Genomic DNA, 9,024 nt, shown 5'->3' with positions numbered 1-9,024 from the left:
CAAGGAGGAAGCAAGCACATAGGAAGCTCTTGTCTCCAAAACAGAACTGCAGGAGGCTCAGCCGAGAGGAAGGCCAGGGGCGGCCAAGGGGCCACTGTTGAGGTGCCACGTATGCCACCGTCCCCTCCACCTTCCCACCTGCTGCCCAACCTTGTGACATTTGCAATATTTCTAACCAACCGAAGTCTTAACAGAGCTGTAGTTACCGAAGTGTGGGGCAGGTTTTTTCATAAAGGGAGGTTATGAATCAACCTTCAACTCCCCTGTTGAAGTGGTGTTGGTGGGTGAGAGAGACAGAGGGAGAAAGGGAAGAGGAGGGAGGGAGGAAAGAAAGAGAGAAAGGGAGCGCTCCTTTCTTTATTGCTGGCTTCCCTGATGTAATTATGCCTGAGAATGACAGCCTTGAAGGAACATCTGGGGCCCACCATGTGCCTTCTGCTATGCCAGAAAAGAGATGACTTCTAGATGTGATTCTAACATGGGAGCACTCTCTAAGCTTACCAAAGGAAGCAGCAGGCTTTTCTAATTTATTGTGCCAGATGAGAGAATTCAGAGTTTGAAAGAAAGTTTTCATTGCAATGTCAAGGTAGGAGTCCTCAGGACACCCCCTACCCTGAGAAGCACAAGCCCCATCTGCTCTGGGAAGATTCACCCTGCGGAAAACAAGCTCACTTTTTTTGTGTGTGTGTGCATACACTGGAATGAATAGAACATTTCAAGGACTTTTGAGACATCAGTCAGCTAGGGCAAGAACAAAGTTTCATTTGCTAGCCTCATTCAAGCTCCTTACAACTGAGATTATCCTCCATAGATATTGATGATTGCTAATAGTTGGAAGAGTCACCCACAGGAAAGACTGATAGTCAATTAATCTCTGGTGGAAACCAATGGCTTCAAGTAGAAAAATCACAGTCTTGGCTGGGCATAGTGGCTCATGCTTATAATCCCAGCACTTTGGGAGGCCTAGGCAGGTGGATCACAAGGTCAGGAGATCAAGACTATCCTGGCCAGCAAGGTGAAACCCCATCTCTACTAAAAATACAAAAATTAGCTGGGCGTAGTGGCACATGCCTGTAATCCCAGCTACTCGGGAGGCTGAGGCAGGTGAATAGCTTGAACCAGGGAGTCGGAGGTTGCAGTGAGCCAAGATCGCACCACTGCACTCCAGCCTGGCGACAGAGTGAGACTGTCACAAAAGAAAAAAAAAAGAAAAGAAAAATCACAGCCTCGACCTGACAATGAATTTGCTACCATGGTTTGATCATTTAGAATTTAGTCTCAACAGTCTTGAGAAAATTCTGAAATTATTTCTGTGACTCCTCAATTTCTTTCATAAGGAAGGGAAGGTGCAAGTTCAGAGTGCCTCCAGGGAATGGTCAATATCATGTATAAACAGATGACTAATAGCCAGAAAAGGCATCAGCATAAAGAGCAATATTTTTTCCCTGTGTGTACAGAAAAGATGGCTTTGTGTCAAAAGACAGCTGAAAGAAGTGATTTGTTTTCTTTTTGACGACTTAAAAAATGAAATATTTATAGGATTTTTAAAAGCAAGCATTTGCTTATTGCCAAGAAATTCATTTGGCTGTTATTTTAAATTAAGAAAAAAAGGTCTCCAACTTTGATGTGTTAAAAATTGTAACTGTTTATTGGGAGCAGGAGACTAAAAACTCTCATTTTATTGCAGCCTATGACATATACTCAGTGATTAACCTTTAACAGTGAAACCAGAATATTCCTTCTAAGTTCTAGAATTCAGTGAGAATCTAAACATTTTCTCCCAATATTCTTTTATTACAGACAATTTCTGGTTCAGTAAAAGTGCACTGCATTACAAGACAACATTCAAAACACTGGGAAGAAATATGTTTTAAACTATTTATCATCCTATGGGGTTTTAATTTTCTGCTGACTGTTACAACCAGAGAATGGAGAGTCTTCTCAAGGGGGGAAAGCTATTTATGGATGGTTTGTGATTAGGAGCAGCTGCTCTTTACCATATATTACCTTTTGTGATAACCACATTTTCACACAAAGCTGCCACTAATAAGCTGGTGCACACTAAACAAACTGCAGCAGAACTGTTACCTTGAAAGAAAGATGTCAAATGAAAAGCTCTTCCAGGTTTTCGTATCCTTGAGTTTCTTCATTGTGGGAGAATAATAAATCTGAAAGCCTGTTGCATCTTGGGAATCTAATGTTACTAACAGAAGAATACAGTCAAGTGGTTTCTGTGCAGCTTTCACTCCGGGTTAAAATGAAAAACATCTTATACGAGAGGTTGAATCTTCATGGGAATTAGAGATGCTTTTTATTCAACCCATACAACCAGGATGAAAATATATGGGTTATGTTGTAATGTTTCTCTACCAAGCTGGAGACCAAATCATACTTGCATTGTGCTTGCATACTTGAGAGCAAGAGAGCAGAGAGAATTTTGAATCTCAATATGCTGTTCCTGGCCATCTAGGTGAAAAAGTTTTACAATAAAACAGTAACTTTCAAAATATTTGTGATTAGCAATGACTAATTCGGCATCTCATGGTGGACTTTTGGAGATGCAAAGGTTAAGAAAAATCCTCTATTAAAAGAGGTTTTCTCTCTTTTTTTTTTTTTTTTTGAGACAGAGTCTCACTCTGTCACCAGGCTGGAGTGCAGGGGCACGATCTTGGCCTACTGCAACCTCCACCTCCTGGGTTTAAGCGATTCTCCTGCCTCAGCCTCCCGAGTAGCTGGGACTACAGATGCATGCCACCACACCAAGCTAAATTTTGTTTTTTTAGTAGAGATGGAGTTTCCATGCTGGCCAAGATGGTCTTGATCTCTTGACCTTATGATCTGCCCACCTCAGCCTCCTGAAGTGTTTTATTGAAACTTAATTAGGAGATATGATACCTTACCTGGTAAAGACTCGACAATGCAGAATAATTTTGCAGATTATACATCAGAACGTAATCCTGAAATCCAAATCCTACGGGAATGGATACAGCTGTAAAAGTTCCAAAATAAAAGTGACCGTTACATGTGTTGGAACATAGTTTTAGAATAACTTTTCACTGGACACAACTAAATGATGGAGAGTAACTTGACAATGTATTTTAAAAAGCCTTAAACATGGGGAGAGCGATAGACTTAGCCATTCTAATTCCAGGACATGTTCAGGTTTCTTCAGGGATATTTGTGAAGGCCTAAAAATTTACATTAGAAAAATGTTTCTGAAAATATCCAACAATGAGAAACAGAAGGAAAATGATTTAAGGAAGGCATCACTATGCAGCCATTTGGAGCAATGTGGAAGAATATTTAAAGCCATCCATGACTAATGTTAAGGATAACTATAGAAAAAAGGCAGGTTACAGAACAGTTTAGACTGCATGGTCTCAATTATTTTAAATAAATAATATATTCCTTTGTTCAAAGGAAACACAGTATATTGAAAATGATCATCTTTGGTTGATATAATGATGGTTAATTCTTGTTTCCTTCTTTTCTGCTATTCTGTAATTCTGTTTTCCTATAATAAACATGTATTTGTTTATAATTTAAAAAAATAAATGTTAATATCAGTGAGGCTTTATAAGACCAGATGTTCCAAATGTTTATCTGTTCCCCACCTATGAATAACTCCCCAATTCTTCACACCATTTGTATGACACTGCCCCTGTATTGTTTGCATGTGTGAATGTATGTATGTGTTTTGGAATCTCTCAGGCCATGCAGAATTCAGTGGAAAGGTGGCATAAGGGGTCTACAGTTGAAGACTAGAGACATTTCAGGATACATTTGTACAGCTGCCCCTCAGTATCTTAGGGGGACTTTTTCCAGGACTCCTTGAAAATACCAAAATCCAATGCTCAAGTCCCTGATATAAAATGGCACAGTATTTGCATATAACTGACACACATCCTCCTGTCTACTTCAAATCACGTCTATTAAACAGATTACTCATAATACGTAATACAATGTGAATACTACATAAAGAGCTGTTACACTGGATTGGATTTTTACGTGTTTTTTTTATTGTTGCATTGTTATTTGTTATTGATACTGATATTCATATTGCTCTGGGTGTTGATATTCCCAATATTTTCAGTCCACACATGGCTGAATCCACAAATTTGAAGCTGCGGATACAGAGGTCCGATTGTATTATAAGTCTAATATTATGAAAATTTTAATTTCACTCGTTATTTTTCAAATATACAAATATGTTCCATCACACATACTTTTCAAATGTCAATTACTTTGTTTAAAAACTAAGGATAATAATGCGTCCCTAAAAATGCTGATAAGAATGCCCTCCAAAAATATACCAGTACCGCATTAAGTGACTATGGATCTGCGTGACTTTACCGAAGGCCCAAATACCTGTAATTCCCTCTACTGCTCTCATCCATATGTGAATGCATGCATTCATTTAGTCATTCAGTTATTCAATAAACACCTCTGTGTCAGCACAGAAAATACAAAGATGACTAAGCCACGCCTCTCTGCTCAGAAAGCCCCACACTAACAGGGCAGAAAGACACACAAATAGACTACTGTGAAACTACGTGGAAGGCCATGTTCATCAGCATCCTCCTACGGAAGGTTCTTTTCTAAGACATATCCCTTCAGAAAAGAGAATGTTTTGAAACAGTTACTGGCTTTTCTCCTGTACAAGAGACAGAATTGATGGACAGAGAATGGAAAAGTGGCTCCAGATAAATTCACCCACTTCCCATGTTTGCTAACGAAGGTACACCTCGAAGGGTGAACATGACATTGAAGCCAGAAGCAACTGTTCCCGGGGTCTGTGCTGGTAGAGGGGAGTGATGGGGCCAGCATGTTATTCATATGGAGCACAAACCTTAACACCTCCAGATGCTCACTGCAGTTACCTAAGGATGAAGTTGTTGGTTTAAATAGGTTACTTGTAATTGTAGAAAAGCTTTTTGTTTTTAAGGTTTTGGTCTTTGGAGAATGTCAGTGGCTGTACAGAATATCTCTATAGAAGTATCTTCAATCTCAGCCCTCCCCGCCTGGCTGTGACACAGCTTCGTGTCTCGCTTTTTAGAATTACGTCTGAGATGGTGGAAAAAAAAAGTGAAAAGTTGACCAAGCTTTAAGCTACTTCTTTTCTGGAAAAGGGACAGGGTAGGGAAAACAGACTCAGTCTTAGGGAAATTTGTCAAAATATGCACACCTGGGTCCCACTGTGGACTTCCTGAATCAGAATCTTGAGAGGATGAGGGACTCCTTGGAGGCCAACCATGAATACTTTGGGAACGTTTCTCCAGTGACTGATTCACGCGCCCACGCCATGCTCTGATGAGAATGATTGCTCTGGACATGACCCCTGCATACAACTTCACCTAAAAGTCTGTACCCCGAAGACTTAGGCATGACAGGTAATCCTCAATAGTGAGCTGTAAGGGCCAAGGGGATGCATACAAGCGCCTCTTCTCTAGGGTCTTCAAGCTTGGACAAATCTCTTACAGCCCAGGTCCATGAACCCTAAAGCCTAAACAGGCGCCACTGGGGCCAGTGCGGGCAGGAAAAGCTGTTTCAGTTCTGTCGAGGGTCTTTGAAGTGATGGAGGCAGTGAAGAGCCTGAGCAGAGGCCTGGCCAGGGCACGGGGATGCCAGCCTTGGGCGATAGTGTGGAGCCAGCACGGTGGGACTGGGGCCGGGGGTCTTACAAGCCTTAGCCAAGACCTGGATCTAATTTACTTAACTTTGGCCACCAAAAAGATCCAAGCTGGGGAGTAACACAGTTAGACCTGGATTTTAGAAAGATGTCTCCAGCGGCAGTGTGGTAAGAATGAGGCAGGAAATCAAAGAGGAGGCCACTGAAATAGCCAGAGGAGACGTAAGGGTGAGCTGAACTAGCATGAGGATGGTGTTGGCGGTGGAGCTGGAGATAAATGGGCTGATTCAGGAGACTTTCAGGAGGTAAACAAAGACAGCCTGGTGATGGATTCCACATGGGATGCAAGGGAGCAATGAGGGACCAGGGAGCACTCCTGAGTTCGTGGCTTTAGCAAGTGGGTGGCTAATCAGATCCTCTGGCAAGACTGGGGACACAGAAAGGAAGGCCAAGTTCTGATGGGAAAGATGTAAGTTTCACTGGAAATATTGGCTGTGAAGGAATAGAGATGTCCAATCTGAAACTCAGAGGGGAAGTGCGGGCTGGAGATTAAGATACTGAATTCTTTTACATGATAATTCTAGTGCCAGGCGCGGTGGCTTATGCCTGTAATCCCAGCTCTTAGGGAGGCAGAGGCAGGAGGATAGTTTGAGCCCAGGAGTTCAAGACCTGCCTGGGCGATACAGCGAGACCCGTTTCTCCACAAAAAGAAAAGAAAATTCAAGTAGTGGCTCGGGAACAAGAAGCAAAAGGGCCCTAAAATCCTCAAGTAACACCAATCGTTCAAGGAGGGGGCGCAGGCCCTTAGAAGGAAGGGCCAAAAAAGTAAGAGAGAAAATCAGAAAAGTGTGATTTTGAGGTTCAGACTCTAAGCCTGCTGTTTAACCATGCCAAAACACGCATACGACATAGTAAGATCACGGCATCTTTCTACCCAGGACTGTGGTGTAGTGACTTAGCCCAAAATAGAAGTCTTAAAAATGCATCGCGGCTTTTTCTCTACGCAAGTGCGTGTACATTACTTTGTGAAGAGTACTTTGAAACCCACCAATAAGACTGCGAGGGGTGGGCTGTCAGAATTAGTTCTGAGTAAACATAAGAAGGAAAGCCAGCTTGTCAGCATCAGACCAGCGATACCCACCAGAGCCAGCCACTGCCAGGCGTTGTGAGGTCACGGGGCTGAAAGACATTCCTGACTTCAGGGACTCTGAAATCCAACTGGGGACACACAACATGTCCATGGGGAAATCAAAGAACACAAGAGTGCTAAAATGACTAGAGGGACCGGAGGCTGAGGTGGGATGATGGCTGCAGCCCAGGACTTTGACGGTGCAGTGAGCTGTAATAAGGCCAGTGCACTCCTGCCTGGGTGACAGAGTGAGACTCTGCCTCTATAAAAGAAAGAAAGGAAAAGAAAGAGGAAGGGAGGGAGGGAGGGAGGGAAGGGGAGGAGGAAGGAAAGGGGGAAGGTGGAAGGAAGGAAAAGGTAAGGAAGGGAGGAAAGAAGAGAAGAAAGGAGGGAGGGAAGGAGGGAGGGAAGGAGGGAGGGAAGGAGGGAGGGAAGGAAAGAATGACTGGAGGGAAATGAGCCAAGACAGAGGTTTCCTATTGAAGTAGGGATTGTAATTGAAAGCTGGGGCTTAGGGTAGTGGCTCCATTTGCACACAAGGCATGAAGCAATAACATGTAACAAACTTCTACCATGTCACCTTCCAATGCTCATCTTTCATGTTCTGTAACAAAACTGTGGTGGAAAAATTATATTTGTGATGTTAACCCCTTTCCCCCTCATAAACACATATGGCATTTATGACGCTAAACATTAATTTGAGAGGAAGATCCATTATATGTACTCTGTCTTGCAAGTGTTGTCTTTGCTGCTCCTGAGTTTAAGCCCTTGTTATCCATGCCTGGAATACTCTCCAGACTCCTTTGTTTTTACCAATATCCCACCCTAGTTTAAAGGCCCAGCTTCAACTCCAGTAATAAAATATTGCAAAGTGACCTCTGTCTCCGCCGAATCTGCACATCAACACAGTGTGGTTTTGCACCTTACCTGACATGCATTGCTCTCACGGCTCTCGTTTAACCCTCACAGAAGTCACTGTGAGGTGGGAAAGGCAGGATCCATCCCTACTGGGGTAAGTCCATAACGCCGAGCCTCGGAGGTCAGAGGAGTGGCACTGGCTGCCAAATCCTGGAGCTGGTGAGCAGGTGGAACGGTTCTGCAACCCTTTCCCCGGTATCCCGAGAACAGGGCAGCATGGGTACGTCCCTGCTTTTCCGTGTGCAGGTGTGACCTTCCCTTCTGAAACCCCTAGAAGGCAATGATCACGTCTTTTACTTTGTTTCCCTAGAACTTCAGGGATGCTCAGAAGCAAGAAGGAAAGCACTGAATATTTCCTACTTAAACCACCCACTGTATCAACATTCATATCCAAGCAACATCAGGATACACGCAGGTGCACTTGTATGCAATCCTTCTATTGACGTGGGTTCCTTCCTCAAACAGCGTATTATTAATTTCTGAATCTGGAAAAGCAGTATTCAGAGCACTATCAAATTTAAACCTCACTCATTCATATACCTTTGCAAAAACCTAGTTTACAACAAGAAGTCCCTAAATTTTTTCAAAAGCATTCCCCAAAATGAACTACCTTTTTTGGGTGATTTTTTTAAGTCTGTGATTTAGATCCCCTTTTTTTTTTTTTTTTTTTACAAATTATGATAAAGATGCATTAAGTACAACATTAATTCATAAGCCCTAGATATCTAGGCTTATAGGAAGTGTCTGAAGATTCTCACTTGGATATTTAGGGGAAATGAGTTAGTGGTGACAAACCATTTGGGAAGAACGTCTAAATACTCGAGTGAGGATTAAGGAGAAGAAGTCAGGTAGAGTGGCGCATGCTGTGTGTAGTCTCAGCTACTGGGCAGGTCAAGTCGGGAGGATTGCTTCAGCTCAGGAGCTGAGCCCAGCCTGGGGAACGTAGCAAGAACTCATCTCTACTCAAAAACAACAACCAAACAAATCAGACACCAGCTTCCACCGGCTACAAATAATTCATTTGTCTTTGCTACATGATGGCTTCTGCTCTGTGCCTAAAGGAAGAAATGATACTTAATCTTCACTCCTGACTCCTGAGAGGTTTTTTTTTACTCTTTTTTTGTTTTTTTTGGACGGAGTATTGCTCTGTTGCGAGGCTAGAGTGCAGTGGCACAATCTCAGCTCACTGCAACCTCCACCTCCTGGGTTCAAGCGATTCTCCTGCCTCAGCCTCCCGAGTAGCTGGGACTACAGGCGGGCACCACCATGCCCAGCTAATTTTTGTAGTTTTAGTAGAGCTGGAGCTCCACCATGTTGGCCGGATGGTCTCGATCTCTTGACCTTGTGA

At 42.9% G+C, this 9,024-nt stretch overlaps 1 long non-coding RNA gene across 1 annotated transcript; it reads right to left on the bottom strand.

The window, feature by feature from the left end:
- Positions 1 to 1,163: 1,163 nt before the first annotated feature.
- Positions 1,164 to 8,536, bottom strand: LOC116565243. The gene is made up of 3 exons (XR_004275346.1): positions 7,686 to 8,536; positions 2,901 to 2,989; positions 1,164 to 2,194 (listed from the first exon to the last, which is right to left on the bottom strand). It is a non-coding gene; the product is annotated as an uncharacterized LOC116565243 (long non-coding RNA).
- Positions 8,537 to 9,024: the final 488 nt, after the last annotated feature.

This window comes from Sapajus apella, unplaced genomic scaffold (assembly GCF_009761245.1).
Source record: "Sapajus apella isolate SASKATOON/1434 unplaced genomic scaffold, GSC_monkey_1.0 scaffold39, whole genome shotgun sequence".
NCBI classification, from domain to species: Eukaryota; Metazoa; Chordata; class Mammalia; order Primates; family Cebidae; genus Sapajus; species Sapajus apella.
Note: the sequence above shows the minus strand (reverse complement) of the source record. Positions and strands in the feature narration are given on the sequence as shown.